Source organism: Aethalodelphis obliquidens, unplaced genomic scaffold, assembly GCF_003676395.1.
Source record: "Aethalodelphis obliquidens isolate GAN/ISIS:26980383/991018 unplaced genomic scaffold, ASM367639v1 scaffold9, whole genome shotgun sequence".
In the NCBI taxonomy this organism is placed as follows: Eukaryota; Metazoa; Chordata; class Mammalia; order Artiodactyla; family Delphinidae; genus Aethalodelphis; species Aethalodelphis obliquidens.
The window spans coordinates 20,139,177-20,152,917 of record NW_020837953.1 but is presented as its reverse complement, the minus strand read 5'-3'; the positions used below and the strand labels follow the sequence as shown (position 1 = coordinate 20,152,917).

Here is a 13,741-nt window from a genome sequence, read left to right as displayed (position 1 = left end):
TTGTTGGTGATTGTTGTGATCACAAGTTATTGTAGTGTTTTACTTTCTTGAACATATTTAATATATTGCTCAATTTATCTTTCTTTTTTTTTTTTTTTTTTGTGGGGGGTGTGTGTGTGGCTTGTGGGATCTTAGTTCCCCGACCAGGGATTGAACCCATGCCCTCAGAAGTGAAAGTGCAGAGTCCTGACCACTGGACCACCAGGGAATTCCCTATCTTTTTTAAAAAGTTGAGATATAACTGACATGTAACATCATGTTTGCCTCAGGTGTACAACATGAGTCAATATTTGTATACATTGCAAAATGTTCTGCACAAGTCTAGTTAAAATCCATCACCACACACAGTTACTAAAATTTTTTTCTTGTGATGACAACTTTTAAGATCTACTCTCTCAGCAACTTTCAAATATGCAACACAGTATTATTAATTATTAACCATGCTGTGCATTACATCCCTATTACTTATTTTATAACTGAAAGTTTAAAGTTTGTACCTTTTGACCCCCTTCTCCCACTTTGCCCAGCCCCCACTCCCAGCCCTTGGCAGCCACCAATTTGTTCTCTGTAATCTGTGGGTTTGGGTTTTGTTTTGTTTATTTTACATATAAGTGAGATTACATGGTATTTGTCTTTCTCTGTCTGACTTATTTAACTTAGCAAAATGCCCTCCAGGTCTATCCATGTAGTTGCAAATGGCAGGATTTCCTTCTTTTTTATGGCTGAGTAATATTCCATTGTGTATATACCACATTTTCTTTATCCATTCATCCATCAATTGACACTTAGGTTACTTCCATGTCTTGGCTATCGTAAATAATGCTGCAAGAAAAAATTTCAAACAATAACTAGTTATGTTTTCAAATAATATGTTTAACATGTTTTCTTTCAACCTCAGACATGTTTGTGGGCAAAGTACTTCTATATTTAAAGCTAGAGATATGACCATTTATCTGAAAAAACAACAATAAAAAGTTATTTTCTCACATTTCCAGACTTCTTTGACACCTGGACTCTAGTACTGGACACATAAAAATTGCTACATGGGGAGCTTTCTACCATTGACTTCATTCTTTTCCTGTATGACTTCAACCCCAGAACATGATTTTGGCAGGAAGAAAACCAAAATGTTATTTACACTCAGGTCAAATATGATCTCAAATCCCCAGAAGCCCATTTTTCTTCGTTGGAAGCCTGTGCCTTTGTCTAGTCCGAAATGTTTGAAAATAGTCATACATAATGTAAGCAGATTATCCTTTTTCACACCCACCTTCCCTCAAGAATGTTACACTTTGAGATATTTTTACTTTGACTTTTTTCCTTTTAACAGGAACACTGAAATATGCTATTTTTTCTCTGTTTAAGTGTTTATACACGGACATTAGGTTGATTTTTTTCCAGTTTGAAGATAGGTTTATTTTTTAATGCTTTTATAATACCTGCTTATTAATATATATATATATATGTATATGTATATAGAAGGCCAAAAAACTCTCAACGAAAATATCACCTGAAATCTCATTTGCCTCAGAAACCATCATTAACATCAGCCACCCGAGAAGAGTAGGATGCAAGAAATATCGATGAACAAACAAGTTGTAAACAAGTTGGTAAAGCTGAGTTTATGTTGGGTGTAAGTAATTTAAATGATGACTGCTTTGGGAGAGGGCTAGAAATAAGGTAAAATGAATATTCTAGAGAATAAAGTTGGAAAAGTGGGAGGAATCAGGGCTAACGTGTTATAAAATCCTTGATCTGGGAAAGGATAGAGATACTAACTTTATACCTTGTTGAATATGCATGTTAAAAATTGAAGGTTAACCACTGAAAGAAATAGACTAGGCCGCAAATCACTAGAGAGAAAAAGAGAGCTGTAATTCCAATAGAAAACAGGAAAGAAAAACCAAAGCAATGAAGGAAAGGCATGGTAAATGGAAAGCAAAAATAAAACAGCAGGAATGTGTCAAAGTATATCACTAATCACAATAAATGCAAATGGATTAAATCACCTTTCCTAAGGAATAATAACGTTCTTTTTTTTTTTTTATAAATATGTCAGAAGCACCTTATAACTTACATTGCAAAAGGTAGATAATCAGGTGCTATCCCTAACCCCAAATCAAAAGAGCTGGTGCCTTTCTGGAGAAAGGAAGGAAGAAAGAAGATAAATTGGTGATATTGTCAAATTATTTCATGAACTAATACTATCTCTTATAAAAAATGTTTTCTTCATGGGGCTTCCCTGGTGGCGCAGTGGTTGAGAGTCCACCTGCCGATGCAGGGGACACGGGTTCGTGTCCCGGTCTGGGAAGATCCCACATGCGGCGGAGCGGCTGGGCCCGTGAGCCATGGCCACTGAGCCTGCGCGTCCGGAGCCTGTGCTCCGCAACGGGAGAGACCACAGCGGTGAGAGGCCCGCGTACCGCAAAAAAAAAAAAAAATTTCTTCAAATAATTTTTTCAAGTCTAGAAATTAGCTAGGAAGGTAGTAAATGTGTTTAATCAGTATAACAGTTACTGCTTTCTTTTGGACAGAGATGGGATTTAGTCTGATTTTTGAGCAAGATGTTTCATAGAGCACAGCAGCAGTAGAAAGTATCTTTAAGATCAGAGCAGCTGTTTCTCTTGCGTCAGGGTTCTCTGTCTTCATTATATTTTAATCAAGATGGTAAAAGAAATACTCTTCATTCCTCCTTCTTTTAACCAGAAAGGCCTTAAAAATCCATACTTTTTCAGAGACCACCAGATTGTTTTTTAAAATCCAGGTATAAACTGCATACAAGAAGACTGAAGCAGAATCATACAGAAAGGATGGAAAATAAAGGAATGGAACAAGATCCACTGAGCAAATAATAGAAAGCTGATACGTCCTTATTAATTGCTATAGATCAGGAGTTGGCAAACTTTTTCTGTAAAGGGCTAGATATTAAATATTTTAGGCTTTTGTGGGCAATACAGTCTGTTACAACTACTTTGCTATAGCATGAAAGCAGCCATAGACACGTAAACGAACGAGTGTGGTTGTGTTCTAATAAAACTATTTACAAAAACAGTGAGCAGGGGACTTCCCTGGCAGTCCAGTGGTCAAGACTCTATGCTTCCACTGCAAGGGGCACGGGTTCCATCCCTGATTGGGGAAATAAGATTCCTCATGCTGTGCAGTGCGGCCAAAAAAAAAAAGAAAAAAACAGGCAGCAAACCAGAGCTGACCCCTGTTCTGACTGTATACTGATTATATAGCAGTGAGCAAAAAAAGGCATGATGCCAGCACTCAACTCAAAAAACAATAATCAGACAAATATATAATAACCCCAGGTATTGATAAGTAAAACATTAAAAAAAAAAAAACACCTGTCAGGTGATTGAATTCATAGGAAACTAAGGTGGAGTGGCCAAGGAAGTCCTCTGAGAAGAGGAGACTTTTAAATAGAGACCTGAATGCAGCAAAGGAGGGAGCCTTGGAAAGATTGTGCACGGGTCCAGAGGCAAGAGTGGGCCTGGCCTGTGGAGAATCAGCAAGAAGTCCAGTGTGGCTGGAGCAGAGCAGTGAAGGTGAGTTTTGTGCATTAGGTGCCAGATTATGTGAGATTTCCTTCTGAATGTGATGGGAAGGTTTTGAAGATTTTGAACATTTTTAGCAGAAGAGTAGTATAGTCTGGTTTATTTTTGGAAAGTTCTGTGTGTGGGAAATGGATAGTAGAGATGGCAACAGGGCAAATAGGGAGACCAGTTAAGAGGCAATTGCCTTGGAGTCCAGACCACAGAGAATGGTGTTTTAGTAGTGGAGGTGCTCTTCTAGGGGCTGGAATGTGTCAACTTTGGAAGCAATGTGTTGAAAAGGGCAGAGCCACTGTCAGTCTGGGTCACTGCTATGGTCTGAACGTTTGTGTCCCACCGCCCCCAAATTCATATGTTGAAAACCTAATAACCAAGGTGATAGTAGTAGAAGGTGTGGCCTTTGGGAATGGATTAGGTCATAAGGGTAGAGCCCTCATGACTGGGATTAATGCCTTTTTAAAAGAGGCCCCACACACATACCACTGGAACACGCACCCACCCACATCCCTTCCTTCACATGCACAAACAGACTGCAGGAAATAAAAAGAAGGGAAGCTGTTACACAGCCAAAGAGGCTTAAAGGACAAAAGCAACGTAAGGACTGTTTACATCCTGATTCAAATACACCAACTGTAAAAAGCCATCTTTGGATACAACCTGAGAAATCTGAATGTGGATGGAAAGTTAGATGATATTAAGGAATAAGTATTCATTTGTGTAGGTATGATAATAGTGGTTATGGCTTTAATAAATAAGTACTTAGTGATGCAAACTATAGTAATTACAGGCAAAATGACATGATGATTTCTGGTCCTGATTTAAAATTCTCCAGGAAAATAACACACATTTCCCCTTAAATCCCTGTAATTATAACAAGATTGCCACAATGTTGATAACTGTCAAAGCTGGTTGATGGGTACATGGAGTTCATTACACTATTCTTTTTTGTGAAGTTTGAAAATGTCTGCGATGAAAAATGTTTTCATTGTTCAGTTATTGATTGGAACTGAATTTAGGAGTTAACGTGGGCACAGCTGCCATCTTTATAATATTGGTACTTTCCATTGTGAATATGGTATGTCAGTGCACTTATTTATGTTTCCTTAAAAAGAAAAAGAGGCCCCACAGAGCTTACTAGCCCCTTCCACCATGTAAGGAGGAGTCTGCCACCCTGAAGAGGGCCCTCACCCGACCATGCTGGCATCCTGATCTCAGACTTCCAGCCCCCAGAACTGTGAGAAATAAATTTCTCTTGTTTATAAGCCTCCTAGTCTGTGGTATTTTTTTATAGCAGCCAGAATGGACTAAGACAGTCGCTGATGACCACACAGAAAAGAGCTACCCACCAACATGGACCAGCTGCCCAGACTGTGAAATGAGGAAGAGACAGACTTTTATTTTCCTGAGCCAGTGCACTGTAAGATCTATTTGTTATAGCAGTTTAGTCTATTATAACTAATACACGGGTTGGCATTGAAGTAGTTTAAGGAGACTAATGACCAGGTTACTATTTTTTTGAAGGATAACTTAGGCAAGCTGAGTGGCACATTGATTGCAGAAAGCAAGGCCATTGAGTAGAATACTGCAGTAGGCCACATAAGGAATGATGAAGGCCTGAACCAAGACTGTGGTACCGGGAGCTAGAAACTATTATATTTAAAAGATAATTTGGCGGAGGTAATGAACAGGTTTTTTTTCATTGACACATAAGTTATGACTGAAAGGTAAATAAACTGGTCAGGGTTTGGTGAATCAAACTACCCCTCAGTGGTGGAAATGTAAATCAACATAACTTTTTGGACCATTAGTTCGTAATGTACATTAAAAGTCTTAAAATGTCATACCGTTTACTTATTTTTTATTTACTTAATAAATTTATTTATTATTTTTAGCTGCCTTGGGTCTTCGTTGCTGTGCGCGGGCTTTCTCTAGTTGTGGTGAGCAGGGGCTACTCTTCGTTGTGGTGCACGGGCTTCTCATTGTGGTGGCTTCTCTTGTTGCGGAGCATGGGCTCTAGGTGTGCAGGCTTCAGTAGTTGTGGCATGCAGGCTCAGTAGTTGTAGCTCGCAGGCTCTAGAGCACAGGCTCAGTAGTCGTGGCGCACGGTCTTAGTTGCTCCTCGGCATGTGAGATCTTCCTGGACCAGGGACCGAACCCGTGTCCCCTGCATTGGCAGGCAGATTCTTAACCACTGCGCCACGAGGGAAGTCCCTGTCATACCATTTAAATGAGCAATTCCATTTCTATGAATTTGTCCTAAGCAAATGATTAGAAATTTAGTAAATGACTTCAGTACAAAGATGTTTATCATTGTGTTATTTACATTTGCAAAGGTTAGTGTAGTACTAAACCAACCCCCCAATCTACTTAGTGGCTTGTAAGTACAAAGATTTGTTTCTCAGCCATATTACCTGCCCAGGCTGGAAAGGCTGGGGCCTCAGCTCCATGTTGCCCCACTCTGGAACCATTTTGAATGTATTTGTTATCTGCTGCTGCATAGCAAATTACTCCAGAACTTAGTGGCTTAAAACAAGAAACATTTATTTTGTCGCAATTTCTGTGGGTCAGGAGTCTGGGTGTAGCTTCACTGGATCCTCTGGCGTTTAAGACTGCAATTGGGAATTCCCTGGCGGTCCAGTGGTTAGGACTCTACGCTTTCACCGCCGAGGGCTCAGGTTCAATCTCTGGTTGGGGAACTAAAATCCTGTAAGCCATGCTACATGGCCTAGATAAATAAATAAACTTCATTAAACACAGAAAAAAGACTGCAGTCGAGGTGTCTGCTGGGGCTACAGTCATCTCAAGCCTCAACAGGGGAAGGACGTGCTTCCAAGTTCACTTATGTGATGATTGGCAGGCCTCAGAAAATCCATTTCCAAACTTAACTCATGTGGCTGCTGGCAGGCCTCAGGTCCTACCAGGCGGGATACATCAGCTCTTTACCACACAGCCATCTGCAGGTACCACGTGGACATCTCACAGCAAAGCAGCTGGCTGCTCTTAAAGTGATTAAGGGAGCAGTGGAGGGTAAAGAGGCCAAGCGTGATGGAAGCCAGAGTCTTTTTGTAACCTAATCTTGGAAGTGATATCCCATCACTTTTGTCATATTCTATTCATTAGAAGCAAGTCACCAGGTTCAGTGCACATTCAAGGAGAGGGGATTATGAGGGCTTGACTACCAGGAGAAGGGGATCATTGGGGCCCATTTTAGAGGCTGCTTGCCACAATGAACGTTACAATTTCTGGGGCAGAGAGAAAAGAAACATGACAATTTGTGCGCTGGCTCTTCAGAGGTTCCTTTTGGAGGTGGCACACATTACTTCTACTCGTATTTTGCAGCCAAACAAGTTACATTGTCACCACTAACTTCCAAGGGATGGGAAATTGCAATCCTACCATGTACTGGAAAGAAGAGGGAACCCAGAATATTTGTGAATAGGGCTGACTACCATAGCTACAGGTTCAACAATGGGAGAATGGTTTAAATTTTTTTTTTTTTTTTTGCGGTACGCGGGCCTCTCACCTCTGCGGCCTCTCCCGCCACGGAGCACAGGCTCCGGACGCGCAGGCTCAGCGGCCATGGCCCACGGGCCCAGCCGCTCTGCGGCATGTGGGATCCTCCCGGACAGAGGCACGAACCCGCGTCCCCTGCATCAGCAGGCGGACTCCCAACCACTGCGCCACGAGGGAAGCCCTAGTTTAAATTTTTGATACAACCATGTGCAGGATGTTATGTAACTCTAACAGATGTTAAGTGGGATTTGCCCTTTAGCCTAGGATAGAAACTAGGATTTACAGGTGAGGCATCAAGTACCCCACATTGTAAAAAGAGGCACAAATAATTGGGGGTCAGACAACTTCTCTGCTTCCAGGACTTAAAGGGTGACCAAACCGACTTTTCCATCCTCAACCATCTTCTCAGACGTGCCCCATAACCCCTACAACCTCATGTAACCAGAAGATTGGTCAGAGGGTGGGGATGGGAGTCAGCAGAGTCATGAGTCAGCCCTGACAGAGACTGCCCTGGCATTTCTCTACAAAAATCAAGTGAGTGAGATAGGCTGGGACCTGGGACCCAGGACACTTTACTGGAGTGCTTGCACCTGGACAAACGTCTCCTTGAGCAACAAAGTACAAAGAAACTGTAAGGGACTAAAAATAACTGCATGCATGCGCAGTTGGGGCAAATTATGAACAGTAAGATACAAAAAGGCCAAAAACCAACTGCCACTCCTGAGGTGCTGAGAGCAAAAGCAGGGCACTGCGCATGCCCCCTGTGCTCAGCACCACCAGGGGGTGGGCAGATTACCTCCGCCACCCCTCCTGCCGACCCCCCCATCTGCCCCCAGCCTCACCCCCTTCCTCCGGTAGCGAGCAAGGGAATCTTTCACTTGTTTTCCCTCCCTCATGCTGCAGCACGAGTCTCAATAAAGCCTTGCCTGATTTTCTCATCTGGCCTCTTATCCATTTCTATTAATTAAAGAGCCCAAGGACCCGAGTCGGTACCATGAAGAGGGTTGCAAGAGATTCCCCCATGTAGATTGGGGCTGCTTGCAAGGAGTGAAGCCCGTATAGAAACAGCAGGGCAGAGGGGCCGTCAAGAGAACACCATATTGAGTACATTAGCCGGGGATAGGGGACGGACGCAGAGGATAGGAAGATGTCACACTGGGCCAGGCCTCCCCGTCCGAGAACCGTGCTGGAGGGCGGGCCGCACTGAGGGGTCCCTCGCCACCCTGCCTTAGAACACCTGCCTGCCCAGAGGTGCATATGAGGTGACATTCTGGAAAGGACCACTGGCCAAATGAGAGATGCCAGTCTCTTTCCCCTTCTCAGCCCCCAACCCCAAGAAACTGAAACTGAGTCCCCCTAAAACCACGTTCCTCTGCTGCGTTTATGATTAATCTCTCTATCCAAAATGTTATTCCCTTTTTTGTCCAACACCTGGGTTCCCTCATGATTGAGGAGTAGCAAAGAAAAGGGGCGATTGAAACTGAGCAGGACCCCGTGGGGCCCTCCCAAGCACGAAAGCCTTTCTGTGTCCCCCATTTTTTGTTTGTAGGAAAAAGGTTGCAGCCTCTTAGACCTTCCCTGAGTTCCAAAGGGCAGATTCAAACAGTTACTAATAAGGGGAGTGAGGGAATACAGAAACAATAATGCAGCTTGTATCTCTTAGTTCTACAGGAACTAAGGTCTCCACTCAGGTAGAGGATGGTAACTTTATGCTAAGCATAAGCACATAGACCCCAAACTGGTTGGAACCAGAAGGCTGATGACTGAGATTCCTGGAACACCTCCCACCAACCAATCAGAGGAAGGTCACACACTCTGCAAGCACCCCCCTCCACCCCCCCGAAAGTTTGCATATAAACACTCTTCCTCCAAGTCATCAGGGATCGCAGGTCTTTTGATCATGAGCCACCCTGTTGCCCTGTTCTCCTTCCTCAGCCCTGTTTTCTTGGCTCCAAACCCTGGTCTCACTGGGCATTGACTGGGCACATGAACTTGGGTTTGACAACAAAGCCAGGCTCCCAAGCGTGAGGGGGAGAAGTCCCAGCGCGCAGTCTCACCCAGCCTGCACACCCTCCCCTCCCCACTCAAACCTCCGTAGTAGGTCGCAAGCTTCTACATGGCACTGCCACTGTAGGATCCCAGGAACTGAAACTAAAAAGTGGCGTTTCTAGCCCTTGGCAAGGCTGAAGGAGAACCCTCCACACGCCACAGCCAGGGGAACAGGCGATGGAGACAGCGGCGGCAGGGACCGAGGCGGCGCGCCGCGGGGTCTTGTGGGAGACGCCGGGCTCTCTCCGCGCAGGCGCAGTACAGCCTCAGCGGGCTTGGCCCCGGGCCGGGAAACCAGAGACGCGGGACTCGGCTTGAGCCAGGTGAGTCTGGCGGCTCTTGGCAGCGGCAGGAGCTACTTCCGGCAAGACTGGGGTTCAGAGGGGCACTCAGGTTCAAAGGGAAGATAGATATCAGCGGGCCAGAGTAGGGGTGGGTTTGAGGGACTTGAAGCCCCAAGTCTGGGGCCCCGGGAGCGATGGTCCCCGAAAGAGTGTGTCACCCGCGATTTGGCTGTGGAGGGTCAGATCCTACCAGGTTCTCTAAAGCAGGCACAGTCACCGGCTCTGCTCACCGCAGACAGGAGCGTTCGTGGAACCCCCCTCCCCCCCGCCCCGTGGCTCCAGGATCCCCTTCTCCTTCAGACTCCAGCCTTGGCTTAGCCCCCTGTGCCCCGCTGCTCCCGGCTGTGGGCGCCCCCAGGTCGGGGCTGCGATCGCAGCATATCGGCGGGGCGGGTCATCCGCGTATCTCCCCCAGAGCAGTGTGTGCGGGCGCTTCCACCCTCTGATGTCTCGGGTTTCTCCTTCAAGTGTTTGGCCGCCGGCTTTGCAGTCCCGGTGTCCAGAGGTCCCTAGCCGGAGTTCCTCCGTATGTATCCTGGGAGACGCTTAGTGTAACTTTGAGCCCGGCTGGATTTCCGACTGTGGCACTCTTGCTGTTCTTGAGCCCACAGGAACAAGCCATGCTGGTAGGAAAGAAGACCACAACTCCTCAGGCAGCTGGACCCCATCTTGAGAGGATACACCTGTGACCTGAGGCTTCCTGCCAAAACTACTAGCCAAGACCAGGGTCTGGAGGAGGAAGTGGTTCTGGAGCTGCTGGGGCTGTGGACGTTCCTCAGCAAGGCTTGGGTCAGGTGACACCTTCAGAGAACAGGGAGAGACCGTGGACTTAGAATAGACTGTTTCCCATCTCTTACCTGAGGTGGTGAACAGTCTGTAGTGTGGAGAGGAGAAGGCAACGTAGGGCAGACTGGTTGAGGGAATGGTTCGGGTGAGGCTGGCCACTCTGGGGGCTGCAAGGCAGGCTTGTCTCATGGCTCCTTTCTTTTCCAGCTTTTCCTCCTTAACTCCTTGACCTTGCTGAGGAAGAAGAGATGACCAGTTCCCAGGTGAGATGCATATTTCCTTTCTCGGTCCCGGTATACATACTCTTGAAGAAAAGGAGAAGGAAACACATTTATGGATGTGCTGGATATGCTCAACATTGACTTTTTCTTTTGATACTCACAACAGTTGTGAGAAGTGGACATTATTTCCATTTTGCAGATGTAGCAGCTGGCTCAGTGAGGTTTAGAGACCTGTCAAGTTCACCAAGCTATGAAATGGTGGAGCCAGATTTGTCTTTAGGCCCATTGCCTATGCTGTACATGTTGTCAGTGGACAAGTCTTCTCATCCAGGGACTGAGCCTGAATTGTGCACACCTTGAGGGCTGGGCCTAATCGGTGAAATGAAGGACTCTGAAAGGAATGCACTTTCTTGCCTGGTGCCCTTCTTTAGGTTAGGTCTCTTCTCTCCCTAACATGTTGCTCATTCATTTATCTACTTCATCATGGCTGCTCTGTGCTCATTTATTTGTAAGAGCAAAACAAACTGACTTAGATACAATTCTTACTTCAACGTGTGTGGTTTCTTTGGGGGAGATTAATATGTACATGTATAAAATAGTGATTATTACTCACATATACAATGAGTAATATGAAAAGAAGCCACTCTTAAGTGTCAGTTTGAAGACTGCACTCAGTGATAACAGTGCTAGAGGAGGGGAAAAAATCAGTGTGCAATCAGATTGAGGAAGACTGAAGGAGGTGAGCTAGAGAAGATTTGAGTACTACAGGTTTCCTCCGCTATCTGAAAGTTGGGTGTTCCTATGAAACCTTTCCGAAGCCAAAATGGTGGAAAGAATCGATTACTTTAGGACACATCTTGCTAATGGACGCACAAAATAAATCGAGATAAAGCACAGATGCTCACAGACACAGTTCAAAGCTATGGAAGCTTGATGCTGAGTGAAGTTCCTGGGGAAGAAGTTTGGCAGTGCCACTCTAGCAGCCCTGGGTATGTGCTGCCTCTGTAATGACTCTTTACAAAACAAGTGCTGAATGTTTTTTTTGATTTTTGTTTTTCTTCATGAAAGTGAAAATGCTTTTCAGATTTCTTTCTGTTAGCGAAAACAGGTGCTAATGTAGGTCTTAATGTAGGTCTTTCATGAAAACGAAGTGGCAGATAGCAAGGATACCTGTATATGAACTTCTATACCTCTTTCAAGTCTTTACTGTTCTTTGTTGTTTATAATTGCCTTATGGCCTAGTTTATGATCAATTTTTACAGTGTTTCATGTTTGCTTGAGTAGAATGTATATTCTCTAAAGGTAAGTGGGTAGGTACCAACTTTTTTTTTTTTTTTTTTTTTTGCGGTACGTGGGCCTCTCACTGTTGTGGCCTCTCCCGTTGTGGAGCACAGGCTTCGGACACGCAGGCTCAGCGGCCATGGCTCACGGGCCCAGCCGCTCCGCGGCATGTGGGATCTTCCCGGACCGGGGCACGAACCCGTGTCCCCTGCATCGGCAGGCGGACTCTCAACCACTGCGCCACCAGAGAAGCCCATCCCCTAATTTTTAATACTTCTATACAATTTTTAAAACTGTCTATAGGTGTCCATAAGATCTGACTTGTTTAAAATTTTTGTATCTTTATTGATTTATTTTTGTTTGCTTGACCCATCAAGAATTGAGAAAAAAAAGTGTGTGGAATCTCTTTGAGTAGTAGATATGTCAATTTCTCTCTGTAGTACTTCCATTTAAAAAAAATATATTACTTTGAGGATGTTTTATGAGGTACATACAAGTTGAGTTGTTATATCTTCATGGAGAATTAAAGTTTTTATCCCTATGTAGTGACCTTTTATATCACTTTGTGTCTAGAAATCTATTTTGTTCAACATGAGTATAGCTATTCCTGCTTTCTTTTGTTTATTATTTACCTGGTTTACCTTTTTCCATCATTTCAACCTTTTCAGGGCCTTATGCTTTAGGTATATCTCTCATTAACTGCTTATAGCTCAATTCTGTCTCCTCCCCCCTCAATCTGATAATCAGCACCTTTTTAACTAGCAAGTTTAGTCTGTTTGCATTTAGTGTAGTTATTGATATATTTGATGTGTTTGTACTGTCTTGCACTTTAATTTTATTTGTCCATTTTTCCTGTATTTTCCCCTCCTTTCTTTTTTTTGTTTGTTTTTTAAGTGGAGAGGGTTTTTTCTTTTTTTTCTTTTTCCTCTTTACATGTTTGAATTTTATAACTTATATCCATTCGTTTGGTGGTTACCCTTGAAATTTTATTGTGCATACTTGCAAGCCTAGGTATAAACAATATGTTAACCTCTTTCAGAATAATGCAAGGACTTAGGAACTACTGATCACATCCCCCATTGACTTAAAAGCTATTGTTTTCTGTATTTTATTTATGTTTTATTTTTTTGGACTTGCTGAGCAGCTTGCAGGATCTTAGTTCCCTGACCAGGGATCGAACCTGTGCCCCCTGCATTGGAAGTGCAGAGCCCTAACCACTGGACCTCCAGGGAAGTCCCTGTTTTTTGCATTTTAATTCTGTCCTCCTAATAAATTAGATATTATTAGAATTATTATTTTATACAGACAATGTTTGTTTGGATTTACATATATGTTTATCATTTATTTGCTTGCCATTCTTTCTTCTGTCTCAGCCTTTCCTTCTGGGATCACTTTTCTTTTTCCTGAAATACATTCTTCCTAGAAGTTCCTTTTTAATGCATCTTTAGACATTCCATTTGTTATTTTTTTCACAACTGCATGTTATTTTCAGATAATTTCTTTGCTTTATCATCTTATAATTGCATCTTTTATTTTTTCAAATAATTCATGTATTGCTGTTCTGGTTCTATATCTGATAGTTTAAATATCTGTAGTTGTTGGTAGTGTAAATCTGTTTTATGCTCACTCTCCCCTTTGATGAGTTTAATTATGAGCTCATTGATTGATCTTTATTTGAGTCCTATGGGAAATTTTTCTCCAGAGGAAATATGCTTCTGTTTCTGCCAGAGCTTAGAGGATGGTACTAACATGGGATGGTCCCAGTTCCTCAGAGGTCCCAGGTCAGGCTAAGCTTCCCACCCTGCAGCTGGCATAAGGTTCCATATACCACAGCAGCGCTGCTATTGGCATCTCTGCAGGGCAACCCGTCCTTTCCAACTGCCTGCCACTCTGCTCTCAGCTCACTGGGTTGTTTTGTCTTATTTTTCCTTTTCAGTTGTGGGGAAAGGAGTAGTCCTTTTTCTTTGTTTCCAGTTAGGTGAAATTCCTG

At 43.7% G+C, this 13,741-nt stretch overlaps 1 long non-coding RNA gene across 3 annotated transcripts in view; it reads left to right on the top strand.

Moving 5' to 3' along the window:
* The first annotated feature begins 9,927 nt into the window (after nucleotides 1–9,927).
* LOC113621753 (uncharacterized) overlaps nucleotides 9,928–13,741 on the top strand; it is a 38,049-nt gene continuing 34,235 nt past the window's right edge. Inside the window, exons 1-2 of one of the 3 annotated variants that reach the window (XR_003433299.1) lie at nucleotides 9,928–10,257; nucleotides 10,457–10,512. This is a non-coding gene — a long non-coding RNA (uncharacterized LOC113621753). The remainder of the gene's footprint in view (nucleotides 10,258–10,456; nucleotides 10,513–13,741) is intronic. The other 2 variants (XR_003433301.1, XR_003433300.1) reach the window with 2 other exon arrangements.